Raw genomic sequence first — 16643 nt, 5'->3', positions numbered from 1 at the left:
AAGAGGGCTCCCTGAGAAATCACACTGTTTTACACTATAAGTGATTTTTTTCTCATAAGAATGATTTCACATAGCTCCTTTGAAAGTAAAGACATTCAGAATTGTCTATTCCTGACTTAAGTGTGGAAGGAATTAAGACAGAGGATGTTTGTTCTTGTATCAGGAATAGGCGTGCCACTCCCCAAGAACTCAGAGCATCTGCTGCCTGGACTGATTCTTAAACCAAAAGCCACACATGGCTTCTGTGCTTGACAGCTGAGGTGGCCTTTTATGTCCAGTTGGAATTTCAGTTTGGGTCGGCTGGAATGGGTTCACATACACATCAGAAGATGGACTCTGTGGGTCAGAGAAAGCTTCTGGGGCTGAGAGAGACTAGGCTGACATTGTGGAAATACTACAGGTTTATTTCTTGGGAATTTACCCCCCAAAATAAGGTACTTTCAGTGCCTTCATGTGGCATCCTCAGGCTCTTTAAGCCAGTCCCTACTCTTTGGGGATTTTTATCTGCTCACTAAATATCAGCTATTTTGTCCAGATTAACAGAATATCTGCACATTGCTACTCAACCAAGCCTTAGGCCATGGTGGAGAGCAGTTCCTCTGGAGAGGCTGGCAAGCTCATTCTCTCCAGTAGTCTCAAGAGGAAGTGAGAGCAGCCCCCAGCCAGGAAACCAGCACTGGGTTAGCGGCTGATCTAATGGCTCAAGTTCTACAGGTGAGGTCCAGGTGGGCTTCTAAAATAATTCTGAAGCTAGATAAGGAAGGAATAAGCAGGTCTTAAAGGATCATATGTATATCTTTGTGATTAACAGAAAATTTTGATGGAATAGCCACTGGGCATGAATATCCATAATACCACCCTGTGTTTATGTTATTCTCTCTTACCCAGAGAGCGTATTACAGAATGCCTTTCATCTGACAGGTTCAGAGATCTCTCCAGTGTTAACTTTGCACATTAAGGCACTTCACTTTAACAACTGTAATCACTCTGAGGGCAAGAGCCCTGTCTTGTAATTCCTTTATGCTTCACACAGTACCAAACAGGGTATCAGACATGCAGTGGGCGCTCAGGGAATACTTGCTTTAAAAAAAGAAAATGGACTAAAGGAACAATGAATGGCTGTGCTTTAACTCTGAGATTAGGCCTGCCTTTATTGTCATGTCTGAAGAAACTGGACAGTGGTACGTTACAGACAGAAAACGGAAGTGGGGATATTGCAACTTCTCTGATGAGAATAATGACAGCAGCTGACTTTCCTCTATACCCAAAACTGCATAAGTACTTTACATACATTACCTCCTTTAAACCTCACCACAACCCCACAGCCTGTTCACTTTTATTACTATCCTTCTTTTACATATGACAAAACATTACCCAAGTTGCACAACTAATAAATAGTCACATCAGGACTTGAATCCAGAGATCAGTTAGCCTCCAAAGTCCATGCTTTTAGGTACATTCCTGCTCCAGAATATCTAACAACATGCATAGCTCCATTTACTAACCACCCTTCTTAGAGTTATTGCCTCACAACATAGTATCTGAAGTGGGAGGGAGGGAGGGGGAAGAGGGTGAGCAAACACAGTTCATAACGTACCCGTTTGCATGGTTTTGATGTTCTTTCCGGTGCGTTATTTCGTTTAATCCTCACAGCACCCTGGCAAAAGTATGTCACTATTATCTCTAATCTATAAGGAATATATCTCTGGAGAACTAGTCAGATCAAAAAAGAAGTAAATGCTAAAATTCAGAAGCTGAGAGGTAACAACTCAACTGATAACTGATAACTCTACTGTGCCTCATCTCAGCCCTGAGTGCTGGTCTGGGTGCCTCCTTATGTTTCCTTCCTTTCTCACTTGTTCACACTCCAACGAACCATCAAGCTTACACCTGTCTCTATCGGCCCCATAAATACAAATATGGTTTATGTTGATTTGCTGTGCCACTAAGTCATTTCAAAAGCAGAGGCAAGGTGCAGAAGAAACAGGAAAAGTGACAGTGCATGAAATGCTATGTAACAATTAAAAAGAATGGATTAGATTTAAATGTACTGCCATGAAAAGATCTCCAGAAGGCAAAGTAAGTAAAAAAAAAAAAAAAAGCAAGTTGCAGAATAAAAAGTACAGCATGGTACAATTTATATTTTAAAAAGGTTCAAAACAATATGATACAAACACATACGTCTTTGCAAACACACATATAAACAGTTGGTTATGTCCCAAATTGATAAGTGGTTTCTCTGGGGAGAGGATGGGAGTGGGGTGAGGTGCACAGCATTGGCAGACCTTCCCTTTATCTTTTTACAAGATAATTTATTCAAATAGCGTGCATGTAAAAGAAAAAAGAGAGAAAGAAAGGACAGAAAAGAAACAAGTGAGGCTGTTAGAAAATAAAAGGTTAGCAACATGCCGTAAAGTACAGTAAGTGGTACAAAAACACCACACGAAAATCCGCTGCCTCATTCATGTCCATAAGAGACGGAGAGATTGGAAGAGAGTCCTCATGTTGGCATTATGATTATGAACCAGCTGATTTTAGAAATGTAATGTCTCCTGACTCTACCAGAAAGACAGAGCAGAGAAGTACACTAGACTTGGAGCCAGATGACCTGGGTTCAAGGCCTGACTGCATTTTTCTGTTACCTTGGGCTAATTCCTCAGGGCCGTGATTTCCTTATCTGTCGATGAAGATATTGGCAACATACTTCACAGGGTGCTTCGGAGATTAAATGAGGTAAGGCACAGGGAAGAACAGCAACATCATGCAGACTGACACTTACAGCTTATAAACCGTGTTTGTGTCTACTGTCTTCCCATTCTCTCTCTCCCACTTCAGAGAATTATTTTATCTCACACCTTTAAGATGTCTGAGACCGCACACTGAGGGAGGGTTAAATTAACAAACCATTAGTCTTCAGTATAATTGAGGATAACAGGCCTTTCTTATTTGAGGCTTTAGATTATGCAAATACATAACTGTTAAGCTTCAATATTCATGTATTTATCCTAAGGAGTATATTTATTCGATTCCATTTATAAAACATACCCTTTTCCTGTGAAACCTACTTTTGAGTTAAGAACTAAAATATCCAAATCAGAGAGACCATTTAAAGTGTAAGCCAAAAATATAATACAAATTTTTTTGCATCTTAAAATGTGCTAGTGATCCTACTAAAATTTCAGGCAGTTCTGAAATTTCGAGAATCCAATGATAAGCCTTACAATAAAAAAAAGTTGCAAAAATAATAAGAGAAATCCTATATACCACCAACATAATTAAACACAAAAGAGAAACATGGACAGATTAATAAATATCAGTTGCATGCACACAGCCCTATGTCCACGGCCGCGTGATGTAACTATTTTCAATTACAGCCTCACCTTTGAAACAGAGCCAGGTCCTCCTCTGCTTTTGCTGGATGTGCATGTGCTAAAAAGCGCAGGGACCTGAAGATTTCTGGTGAAGTAAATGAGAATCCAGTTTAAGTTGTTTTGCAGTTTGAGTTCAGAAAGGGTCCACTTGAAGGAACCTACTCCAAGCACACAAAGCCCACGTCCCTCCCAAGCTCCTCCACCCCATTTCACTGGGCTGTCACTTTAGAGCTGGGCACCCATTGTTCACTTTCTTCCACTCTAATTAGACTTGACAGATTGCTCTTTCTAGCTAGACTGGCTACTGCCAAGAACGGAGAGAAGAGATGAGGCTGACCTTGTCATTATGCCCTTGGGATCAGTGCCCCACCCCCACCCTGGTCCACAGACACTGAAATGCATCCCCAGCAGCTCACATCTGTTCCCCTTCTCCTCCTCCAGGTTCGTTCTCACTTACCTCCTGACATTCTCAGCACCACTGACTTCGCTTTCAATACTGTGAGATTCAAACCCTCATTTGCTGTGGGAGTGGAATAAGTGTGCTCTAATATTTTTCATATTAATTCTATGGCCCTTGTTTCCTGCAGGCCTGGAGGGAAAAAATAGACCAGTTTTTCTAAAGGGAAAGATACTGCAGCGCCACTGGGGAGCTGGGAAACACGGATTGCTTCATGAAGGAGAGCTCAGAGAGGATTCCGGGCCTGGCGCTACCTCCACGTGTCTGAAGCAAATGCCTTGCCCCGCTGTGCTCAGTTTCCATATCTGTAAAATGCCATCAATAATTCTTGAATCTTCATCATATCAAAAATATGTTATACTGGTATTATATAAGAATTAGATAATAAAATGATAGAGCTGGAAATGATCTTAGAGATCATCTAGTCCAATATCTTCATTTGGAAGATTAAAAAATAGCCCAAAAGAGGGAGGTGACATGCACAGTGTCATGAAATTAGTTCACAGACAAAACACCTGGCACTGAATAATAGCTTGCTAATTAGCTTTGTCACTCACCTGCCTTTCCCCAGTTTATCCTATGCTTGATAATAAACCATATTGGCCAGGAAAGCAACTATCTTTCTCCAAGGAAGGAATTCTCCTCACCCAAGGACTATGTTTTCAGAAATGCTTCCCTTTACTGAGAATCCCATGGTTTTGTAATAGAAGCTAAGTCACCCAATGCTGCATGACTCCCCTTGGGGTACAGGATGGAACTCAACAGGCTGGAGGTCAGGGGCCCTGCTCTCAAATATGAGTGGCCCTGTCCTTGACCTTAGTCTGACTGTGCCCACGGCCTCAAGAGCTGTGAGCAGGATAGACTGTTACGAATTTCTTCTTGGAACAAATCTAAAGTTTCCCAGGTTTTAATGTAACCGATTCATTTATTGTTCATTCACCTACTCACAAGCATTTTTTAAAAGCCCATTTTTTGCTAAGTCCCTGGGGCTGATAAGACTACTATGATGAGTAGGACTCAGCCTCAAGGAGCCTCAAAAGGAGCCAGCAGTGTAAACACTATGTGCAGTGGAGCACTGTGGGGGCCAGGATGGAAGGAGGAAATGGTCAATTTTCCTTCGTTGGGATTTAAGGAATCAAAAAACGTCATAGAGGAGGTGATACTTGAGCTGAGCTTTGGGAAATGAAGGTTATTTTCCAGGCGGAAGTGAGGCAAGTACATGGCATGCAGACAGAACATGAGCCTAGCATTTCGGGGAAAAGAGAAGTTTTTGGCCTGCATAGTATGAGGAAGCATCAAGCAAAGATGAGATTGGAAATTTAGGTAGAGATCAGTGAAAATATTATATGACACAGGAAGAAGTTTGAATTTTACCATGGCAGCTCGTGGGAACCAGTGATGAGTTTCAAACAGGGAAATAACATGATCCAAACTGCATTTTAGGAAGATGGCTCTGATGGCAATGTGGAGAAAGGATTTGGGAAGGGGTGGGAAGGAGCAAGACCCAAGGCAAAGAGACTTTAGGAGACAAGTAGAAAAATTTAGGTGAGCCAAGACAGCTGACCCAGTCTCTTTAAAAGTCAACAGGAAGGATGAAAAGGAGGGGACTGTTTTTGTTTCCAAGAGACTTTAATTACATGCAATGTGTGGACCTAGTTTGGATCCTGATTCAAACAGCCCAAATGTAAAAAGAAAATCTGGAAGACAAACAGAGTATTAGATAATATTATAATAGGCATTCTTATTAATTTTGTTAGGTGTGATAATGCTACTGTGGTAACATAAAACAGCATATTGTAATGTTTTTGGGGGAGATACCATAATATCTGGATTTGCTCTAAAATACTGTAGAAATATTGGATGAAGTATCTATGGCAAAAAGTTAATAATTATTAAATCCAGAGGATGGACATGTAGGGGTTCATTATACTTTACGTACATTTGAAAATTTTCAATATAAAAAGCTAACATTCTAGGCAAAGGATAATGAGATCCTAAATTAAAGAAGTTACAGTGAAAATGGAGTGAAGGAGAGAGCTAGGAAAGATAGTAAAAAGGCAAAATTAACAATACTCTGACTGGTTAAAAGTGGCCATTGAAATTGAAGAGTCGAAGTGATTTGCAGGCTTTTGCTTGGGGGCCTGGATACATGGGAAAGAGTTTATTCTTTTGAGCATGTGGAATTAGAGTTTTAGCAAAACACTGAGGTAGTGCTGTCCAGTAGGCAGTTAGACACATAGATTTAGAGCTCAAGAGAGAGCTTGTGGCTGGTGGTGTTGATTTGCGAGCTGTCAGCTCACTAACACATGAGTGGTGATTCAAACCATTGGAAGTGCATGGCAGGTGAAGAGGGAAGATGGCTGAGGAAGAAGCTCAAGGCAAACTTAAGAAGTGGGGAGAGGAAGAACATGCAAAAGAGACTAAGAAGAATAGCTACAGGAATATGAGCAGAAAGAGGAAAAAACAATTCCTGGAGAGTCTGTCAAGAAACAATGAGTCAAGAGAATCAAATGCCCCAAGTTAAAATATAAACTCATTGCATTTAGCATCTAAATGACAACTATCAAAGAACTTTCAAGAGAGTGTAATGTGCTGAAAAGTGAATGAAGGGAGAGTAAGCAGAGCCTGGAAGATGGAGGAGGGCTGGATGGCGTGGTCCTGACAGGAGTAGGGAATTGGCAGGGAGGTGACTAGAAATGATTTGCAAACAGGCAAGCTCTGGGTCCAATGGGATGATCAATAATGTCTCTTCAAGGGGGATTGGTTGAAGTGGCTTCCTGAGAGGAAAAAGACAAGTTTCATTTAAGGCAAGGAGAAGGAGGGTGCATTCTGTAAAGAGGTTAAGAACGTAGGGAGGGTGCAATAGGACAATGATTCCAGAGGGCGCTGTGGAGAGAGTTTACAGGAGGGCAGAAGGGGATGCTTTTCACCTCTGGCTGGCGTATCTTAGCAACCTCTTCAATGGTCTCCCAAATACAATTCTCTTTACACCATACCCTCTTGCAGGCATCAAATTTGGAAAATGTTTGTAAAATACAGCCTTGATCATGTCAAACCCTTGCCCCAAAACGTTCCTTAGCTCCCAATACCTTCTGAATTAAGTATATTATAGGTATTTAAAACCCTTCCATAATCTGATCCCAAACTACTTTTTTCAGCTTGATCTTTTTGGGTTTGTTTTGTTTTATTTTGTTTTCCTTTTCATGAACCTTCCTTCCAGAATGCCAGGCTATTCATTATCCTCTGAACATACTAACTACATGAAATAGCATAGAAAAATAGCTGAGAAGTGTCTAGCATACAGCGGCATTCAACAGATGTTAGTTTTTGGATACTGAACTATTTATAATTCCCCTCCAACCATTTCATGCAGTTCTCTTTACCCTAAAGTCTCTTTCCACCTTTCTTCATGTCATACGGCAAGATTCAGTTCAGATGTCATCTATTCTAGGAAGCCTTTCCTGGGTTCTCAGGCTGGTCTGGGGTGCCATTGTCTGGGTTTCTGCAGCACCTCCCCTTCTCTTAACGCTCAGCCTATTAGATCTGCTTATATGTCTGTCTCCCTCATTAGAGAATAAGTATCCCAAAGGCCAAGGCTGTATTTTTTTTACATATTCATAGCATCACTACCTAGCACAGTACATGGCATTATATATACCAAAAAAAAAAATGTATTGAACACAACTTTGCTCCCTTTCCTCTTTTCTTTAACTGCCTTTTTATATGATGTATGATATAGTTTCTTACGTGATATCCTCAGTCTACTCCTGAACGGCAGTGGACATTGTTTTTGTCACCCCAATGTCCCTTCCTGCTCTTCTGGCAACAGGCCTGATTTTCTTTGTGGATTCTCTGCTCTTGGTCTTTGTGATCTGGATGGGGCTCACGCCGCCCCTGGCCCAGGGTGGAGGACCACACACAGGCCTATAGCAGCCAGTTATTCTCCCATTCCTGTGGCCTCACTGATTGGTTTGGGTAAGTATGTGCTCTAAGCCTTTCCAGTCAGAGTAAATCTCAGGACTTTCTTCAGAGTTACTAGAAGAGAGGTTCTTCTCTCTCTCTCTCTTTATCGCTCTCTCTCTACTTCTGCTGGACATGGAGTCAATAGGGTGCAGGGTCATTTGATACCACAAGGGAGAAGCCTGTCTGAGAATGAAGGCAATAGTTGGAGAGAACACAACCAAGAGAAAGAGAGAGAGAAAGAGAGTCCTGGTGATGTAAACAGAGCTGAATTCAGTCACGCTTGGAAAGAAAATGATTGCTTGTCAGTTTGTCTTGGGTTTTCTGTCATTTGCAACAAAACCATCTTAACTGATATAATATGTATAGGTATCTAGTACACTGCTTGACACATGAAACTACTGAATAAATGTGTATTTAATAGTTAAGTTGTTGTGAGGAACAGCAACTATTTATTTCTATAGGGCAATTTGGCAATATGTATCTACAGCCTTAAAAAAGATCAGCCTTCTGGAGATGGATGGTGGTGATGGTTGTACAACAGTGTGAATATACTTACTTAACACCACTGAACTATACACTTAAAGATGGTTAAAATGGTAAATTTTATGTTATATATTTTACCACAATAAAAAAATGAATAAAAGAAAGAAAAAGATCATTAGACCAGAAATAAAGGCTTATAGTCCAGTTAACACATGAAAACATAGGGACAGGAAAGCTTGCTGTACTGTACCAATAACACTAGTAATCATTCTCTACTTTTAGAAATGCATCATAGGAAAGTAATTAGATAAGTATACGAAGTATGTTTATCTGAGCATTATTTATGATATCAATAGGGACTGGCTAATAAAATTATGATATATTCAAATAATGGGATATTATATATTCATTAAAATGATAAAGTAGATTTATATGCCACTTCTTATGAACATATATATCAAAGTCCTAGAAATATTGGAATTATATTAATATCAAATAGTTTCACAAAAATAAGGCAAGACTTTTTATAAGATTTATGAATTGGAGCCAAATAGTTGGAAGGAAGAACATCATTCAGTAACTGGTAGGAGGTAACTGTTCACTCACAAAGCACTTGCCGTATTTCATTGAATTTCAGATACCATTGGTTGTAAGATGCTTCCTGATTTCAGAGATGTTAAAATGTGAAAAAGTATGTGTCTTGGAATTGACCAAATATAATACGTTTAGAGGCAGAAAACTATGCATGGAGATGAGTAGGATGAAGGGAAATGGGCCATGAAAATCATTAGATAAAGTAAACTCAAGAGGAAAAGAGTTTTAAAGTTTACACAATGAAATTATTTTACACCTGGTGAAAAGAAGCTAGTAAAAGGCTTTGAGGAAGGTTATAAGATGGTCAGAAAAACATGCACTGAAGGTTAATTTTGTATCTAAACCAAAGGGAGCAATTCTCCCTGGCAATTTGGACACTGTATATTAGGTAACAGTGAGGGTTAACTCATGGACATTTGTAAGGTTTCTCTATTTTTTCTTAAGTGGAGGCCGGGCTTGTAATTTTAGCTTCCCTCTCCCCTGTTTTAAGAAGGGGTTTGGCAGCTGAAGAGAGAATAAAAAGGTATGAGAGCAATGAATTGCTAGTACTCAAGGAGAAGGATCAAATGTCTACATTTTCCATGTAAACAGAATATAAGGAACTCAAGACTTTCACTAAAGAGCATTCTGTATCTCTTCCTGTCTTGTTCAAAGCTTTCAGGAAGCGTCATTCTGTTATAAAACTCAACTACTTCTATCCAAGCAGCCTCACAAGTTAGGAATCTGACCAGCTGTCCACGGGGAAGTGGGCTAAAAAAATGTTAAGCATTCTCTCTCTCTCTGTGTCTCTCTCATACACACACACACACACACTCACACACTCACAGAGTTCAGTGCTTAGCAAGACCACACATATATGCTATTTACTCACATAGCTTGTTCCTCATTTTCAGCTATTTCTGTCCTCCATAAAGTGGAAGTATTAGGGAAGCGAATTGCTCTTAGTTATTTCTATGACTCACAGTGAGTTCAAGTCAGGCGCTCAGGACCACTGCCACCAGCAACTGCTGCATCCAGAGGATCATCCTAAGGTCCTCCCATTTGATGTGCTTACTGACCACAGACAGAGGGACTTGGCTAAAAGTCAGAGATGTGGCCCTAAGCAAAATGCATTGGTAAATAAATTTACCTCATAGGATGTCAGATCTAGAAGGAAAGCTAAAGAACATTTAAGTCCTGAAATTCCCAACCTTTGGTAAGCAACAGATTCACCTTAGAAGCTTTTGAAACATCTCGGGATACAGTTCCAGGGTTGTATATTTTTCAAAAAGCTTCACAGGCAATTCTGCTATCCATTAAAGGCTGATAATTACTGTTCTAATCTCATTCCTCTTATTTTACAGATGGTAACCTGCGGCCCAGTGTGATTGCTAGCTTGCCCAAGATCACACACCTAGTAAAAGCAGAATCAAGACTAGACTTCAAATCTCCTGATTTCTGGCCCAGGGTCTTTATTCTTACAGTAGCATCCAGCCCTAATGACTGTTTTCCAAATATTTACTATTATTCCTTCATAATTCATTTGAAAATGTGTAGTTTAACCATTGGTTATTTAAAAACAAATCACAGAATTCCAAAGTCTAGCATTTATAAAAGAAGTCAGTCACAAAAGACCACGTATTGTATCATTCCATTCATATGAAATGTCCAGAATAGGCAACTCCACAGTGATAGAAGTAGGTTAGCAAATTACCAGGAGCTGGGGAGGGGGTGGGTGGAAATGGGTACAGGGTTTCTTTTTGGAGTGATGCAAATGTTCTAAAATTAATCGTGGTGATGGTTGCACAACTTTATGACTATACTAAAAACCATTGAATTGTACTCTTTCAAAAAGTGAGTTGTATGGTATATAAATTATATCTCAGTAAAGCTGTTTAAAAAATCTAGCACTAACTTCTCACTGGATTCTGAAAGATTATTTAAATATTTTACTTACTTCATTCTTCAACATTTCTCTAAAATAATAGGCAGTCTCCAAATGGGTCTTATGCTTAAATTTAGTTTGTCCCTACTTAGGTCCATTTCCCAGCACCCCGTACTCCCAACAACAGATTAATCTTCCCAGAGCTTAGTCTCACATCTGGGACCCTTGTCCTTCATGCCACCAGATTCTGTGCCTTTGCCAAGATTGTTCCCTCCACTGAGAAGGCCAATTTCTATGTTCAAGGCCTCGTTCATATGTCATCTCTTCAAGGGATTTCCTTTCCACCACACTGGGGTGGCCTTCCTTCCAGGGTATAAAAGGTGACATTTTGACCAAATGTTTTGATATCATGTAACGAGGGTCATCAGCCTTCCAGCCTGGACTCTTTGGGCCCTTATCACCCACCAGTGACCCCTTTCACTAAGTTAATGCCACGTTTAGTTTTCTTATTGCAGCACCCCAGGTCCAGCACTAAATTCTGTATCTGTTATTTTGCTTGTTTGTTTTTTGTTTTCTTCTGCCCATTATATTATCCTTCCCCTCCTCACTCCCATCCCCCTTCCCCCCTCCTCCCTTCATACCTGGCTAACTCTTGCTAAATATTCAGGACTCGAAAAATATCACCTCTTCTGGGAAGGCTTCTCGGACACCTCCCCTCACCAGTAGGATGGTGGCCAAACTAAAGTAATGGCGAGGGAAGTACAGAAAAATGGACGAACTTGAAACTATTAAGGAAGGAGAGTTGGTAGAGCTTGCTACTGTGAAATAAATGTAAAAATAAATCATAAAGATCAAACAGAATAAACGGGGAATTTGAGAGTAAGAATTGGTAACAATTTACAGTAATTTCATATATGTTTTTCCAAGCTTTGTGTCATCTGCAGTTTTAATAAGATGGACCCTCTGTATCCTGCCAAACACATCTTCCTTAAACATCCCCTTTCTGATATTGCTTTATTGATCTAGGGCCTTTAATGACTCTCTCCTTGCTAATGCACCAAGGCTTTAAAGGCCTTCATAGCAGGTCCAGCCCCTCCCATCAGCTCCACCCTGCTGTGGTGAGGCTGGCTGCTTCATCCTCCTGCACAGGCCTTGCTCCTTCCTGCTTCTAGTATTTTTGCCACCACTTGCCTAGGGCAGTTTTTTCTCTATGCATATCTGAGGGACCATTCAAGACTCAGCTTCAGGAAATCCTGCCTGCCTGGTTCATGCCTCCCCATGCCCTCTGAACTCCTGAAGTGTTCATAGTTGATAGCATCCAACTTGGCACTTAATTATACATGCTCATCAACAGTAAACATAGTTTACTGTTGTTTTAATGTGCATTAGTCATATTTCCCCCAACTAGATTATAAATTTATTGAGGGTAGGAACCATGATTTATACTTCTTTAAGATCCTAAGTTCTGGAATCAGATTATGCTCAAATCCTGGCTCTCCTACTTGCCGGCTATGTGACATTAGGCAAATGGCTTAACTTCTCTATGTCTTAGTTCCTAATATTTAAGATGGAGATAATAAAAGCACCTATTTCACAGGAATGGCTATATGGCTAAATGAGTCAACTCATGCACAGCGCTCAGCAGATGCCTGGCAGATTGTAAGAACTCAATAAATAGGGGCTGGCCCCGTGGCTGAGTGGTTAAATTCGCCCACTCCACTACAGGCAGCCCAGTGTTTCATTGCTTTGAATCCTGGGTGCGGACATGGCACTGCTCATCAAACCACGCTGAGGCAGCGTCCCATATGCCACAACTAGAAGGACCCACAACTAAGAATATACAACTATGTACCGGGGGGCTTTGGGGAGAAAAAGGAAAAAAATTAAATCTTTAAAATAAAATAAATAAATAAATAAATATGAGCCATTACTATTATCCCCCACATTGCTTAGTATATCATTGAACACTAAGTAGATGCCTAAAAATTAGTTTTTGCTGATTTAGTAGGCTGCTTATAAATCTCTTTCAGAGGCCTGAGAGAATCAGAAACTCTTATGTTGAGGCAACAAGAGTGTATTTGTACAGACAATAATTACTTTTAAACATTTATCAGGACAATTTTACTTCCCAAATTTTGAAGAGCATCTCACCATTGCCCCCATGTATTCTGTCACCTGGGGCCTGGAGCCCAGGTGAGGTAATCAAGAGAATTATGTCCTTCGCTTTATAAGGAAACAGGGAATCGTCATTAGATGGCAAGATAGAACTCAGACGCCTGGAGTATTCTGGTATCAAGCACCATTCATCTGCTCAGAATCCATACTGAAAAGTCCCTCTTTGTGTAGTTTTCTGGTTTTGATTGTGCATACCTCAAAGACACAAACATAAATTACTGTATTGGCCTGTTGGTAGTTGACGTGACAGTATGTCTAGTATGGAGCAAGACAATAATAAAGGTGAGAAGAAGGTAATTAAAGACCCGAGGCTGAGCTCTAAACACACACTATTATTATATTTTATGTTATACCAGTTACCATGCATGACCCTCCCCCTAATACTCTATAAAGTAAATGGCTTCAACCAGCTTATCTGGAAGAGCCAAAGCCTTGAGTCCCATGTGGTCCCTGGACTGCATCCTGGTAAAATCCTTGGCACTCAGGTTACTGTGGAGAAAACAAATTATTGTTGTAGGGGAGGAATAGGAGACTGCAGCAGTTGATACACCTGGAGAGTCGTGGGACGTGTGCGGGATCCATACCATCATAGAAGATCGTAGAATGCGAATTGCTTTGTAAAGAAATTCTTTACAGTTATTCCTCTTCTTTTACATTTAAGTGTTATAGTTTCCAAATTAAAGACTAAAAAATAAGAACTGGTTGAGAAACAGAATCAACTTCTTTATTTTAGGACGTGAAGATACAAGACATGGAGGCTAGAAGCCAATTGCACTGAATCGCTATTCCACCTGCTGATGGTTCCCTTTGTCCAAAACCTCCTAAAATGATGGATGAGGGGCTGTAGCTGTCGGGCAAGGCGGAAATCAGATGCAGACATGGGGGGATGCCAAGGGTGTCATAGAGTGAGAACGCCTGGCTTCCAGCCTGGTTCTGCCACCACCTGGCTCTGCGTCTTTGGAGAGGTCACTCCACTTTTCTGGTCCAAGGCTCCTCACCAGTAAGATGACCAATGAGAGACAGGGAAATCATCTCTAAAGCTCTTTCAACCCTGACATTTTATGATTCTGTTGAATCTAAGAAAATCTATGCATTATTCCGCATTTTATACTACTCTTTCTTTAAAACAACCATCTTTCTCTCTCCCCTCCTCCTCTCTCCCCCTTCCTCTCAAACCCTCTCAGAGTGCACACCCTGTCCCTTTCTCCCTCTGACTTTCAGTTTAGAATTTGAAAAATATTCCCAAGCCTGGAAATATTGGTTACAATGATGTACTCCTTACATTTTTTCCCCTGGAGGTATCTATGAGGCATCTGCTGAAAGCTTGAATTTAAATCTGTAGTTTCAAAGGAACATGAAGGCTGATGACACTGAATGTCTGGCATGTGGAACTGTCTCAAGGCCGGTTCCCTACATGAGCTGAACAGTAGTTTCACACAAAGCTAATGAATATACTGCTTCTCTATTTCCCTTCAAATGGTTCCTTAAAATTAGGGTCGTTCTAAAGTCTCCATAGGTGTTCTAAACCATACTGGGTCTTTCAATACTGTTCTCTGATATAATTTCTGAGCAAGCAGTCAGCATGAAAAACGACTAGGTCAGCTCTCTCTGTGTGTCAGTGCTTGGCAGCACAGCTCCTTTGGGATGTGTTTCCTGGCATCCACCCAGCCCAGCTATCAACAATAAAAGCTTCTCTTTGTGCTTCCAGTAACTCATAAATAAATCTCCTCAATCCCACCTGTTTTCTGAGAAGAGCTTCAACCGTATCCTTTACCTTGGATTAAAAGAAAGAGACACGATTGCTGTTTTAAGAAAATAGTTTTTAAATGTCCACTAAGCAACTGTTCCTTTTCATTGTTTCATACTCCCAATATTTAGATGTGTAATTTGAGTTCCAGTCCCTTTAGTTGCCAGGTTCTGAGACTGGACTGCTTTCCCACTTTATGCTAATTGCCTTTTTGAAGCTGCTCAACCCTAAGCAATCCTCCTGAGTGTGGAAAGTGTTAGTTGTGAAGATGGGCTCATTACCTGAGCTGCAGGGAATGCATACCCTCCAGCAGGCCCACGCCACACAAGGGTCAGGGCAGTGACCTACATGGTGGTGGCTTCAGGAACCCTAATAACCATTCCCAAAGGTGAGAGGGCCAGGGCTGTCGGCCTCTGGGGGAGTACCAGGCCAATACTAAAGGAAGACCAAATAGAGTTCCTATTTAGCTCAACAAGAAAACAGTCAATCTCAGCTGCAGCCCAAACAGGTTGGATTTCTTAAACACCTCTCATTAAAAAGCTCCTCTGAAACATTAAGCCTCATATTATTGTTCTGAGGTAAACATTAATCCTATTTTCCAGCAAGATGTAGAATGAGGTCAAGCACATTATTTCCTACTGCAGTCAATGTTGGAATTGAAAAAATCTGCTGAATCCATTCTGAAAACTACATAAATGAGTCATTTCAGCTGATTTATTGTTGAGCTCATATGAGCAACATGTTTCCTGAGGCATTAAAAATGGAAGGAGGGATTTTGTTTTCCTCTGTCACATTCCACTGGCCACGAAAGAAGCCCAGAAGGACCAGAAGTGAATATTACCAAAGAAAATCTCCTATCTGTACTCTGGTCCCTGTAAAGGGAAATAGATTTCTGTCTTTGTCCATATTTCCCTCTGTTGTAATGCCAAACTCTGCAAGAGAAATTTGCACATGTTCCCACAATTCAGACATGTCCAAATTCCCCCTTTCTTTAGGATACCAGCCATAGTGGATAAGGGCCCATCCTAAAGACCTCACTTTAACTTGATTACTTCCTTAGAGACCCTGTCTCTAAATAAAATCACATCCTGAGGTACTAAGACTTCAACATAACAATTTTAGTGGGAGACACAATTCAACCTGTTAGACTGTCACAAACAGGGATCCCAGGGATAACTCTGGGATGGAGTTTAGCACGTGCAATGTTTATTAAGGCTTGTTCTTGGGATCAACATCTGGAGAAGGGAGAGAAAGGAAGCAGGACTAGGCAGAGGGGTAAGTCAAGTTGTGATGCAGGCTCCACTGCCTTAGCTGACCCCACAAGGTGCTCTGGAGCAACAGCGACCCTTCAGAGTTGTCCCAAGTTGGGGTGAGATGGCCAGGGCTTTATATGCCACATCAATCAGTCATTGGACCTAGCCATCTCAGGAAGGGGCTTGGGCAAGGCAGCCGTCTGCAGCTGAGGCAGTCTCTGAAGGGGCTGACAGCTGAGTGCATCTGCCAGCAGCACTCCCAGTAGCCAGGGCAATAAGCCCTCAGTAAAGGGGAATCTAGGCAGTGCATCACAGAGTCCACCACACTGGCTTTGAATTCTATAAAAACGGAATAGGCTGTGTGTCTTCTGCAACTTGCTTTTTAAAAACATTTATGAATATTTTCAAACAAATGTAAAAGTAGAGAGAACAGTATAATTAACCACTATATACTCATTATCTAGATATATCAATTATCAAGATTTTGCTACCCTTGCTTCATCTATCCCTTTCTCTCTCTTTCTTTGACTTATTATTTTAAAGCAGACTTCATGTCATTTCACTCCCGCATATTTCAGTATTCATCTCTAACAAATATGGACATTTTCTTACATAACCTCAATGCCATTATCATACCTAAGAAATTAACAACAACTCCTTGGTCCATATTCAGATTTCCCTGACTATCTAAAAAACATTTATTTTTATAATTGGTTTGTTTTAATTAGGATCCAAA

At 40.7% G+C, this 16643-nt stretch overlaps 1 protein-coding gene across 8 annotated transcripts in view; it reads right to left on the bottom strand.

The window, feature by feature from the left end:
- Positions 1-16643, bottom strand: part of TUBA1C (tubulin alpha 1c) — a 71683-nt gene that overhangs the window by 33148 nt on the left and 21892 nt on the right. For 4 of the 8 annotated variants that reach the window (XM_070494873.1, XM_070494871.1, XM_070494874.1 and 1 more), the window contains one exon: positions 3381-3456. The exons of 1 other annotated variant lie outside the window; for it this stretch is intronic. The gene's annotated coding sequence lies outside the window, so the exon portion shown is untranslated. Of the gene's footprint in view, positions 1-3380; positions 3687-3828; positions 4134-9739; positions 9779-16643 lie in introns of those variants that run through there. 3 more of the 8 variants (XM_070494875.1, XM_070494870.1, XM_070494869.1) reach the window with 3 other exon arrangements.

The sequence above is a fragment of the Equus asinus genome, chromosome 22, assembly GCF_041296235.1.
Source record: "Equus asinus isolate D_3611 breed Donkey chromosome 22, EquAss-T2T_v2, whole genome shotgun sequence".
NCBI lineage: Eukaryota > Metazoa > Chordata > Mammalia > Perissodactyla > Equidae > Equus > Equus asinus.
Note: the sequence above shows the minus strand (reverse complement) of the source record. Positions and strands in the feature narration are given on the sequence as shown.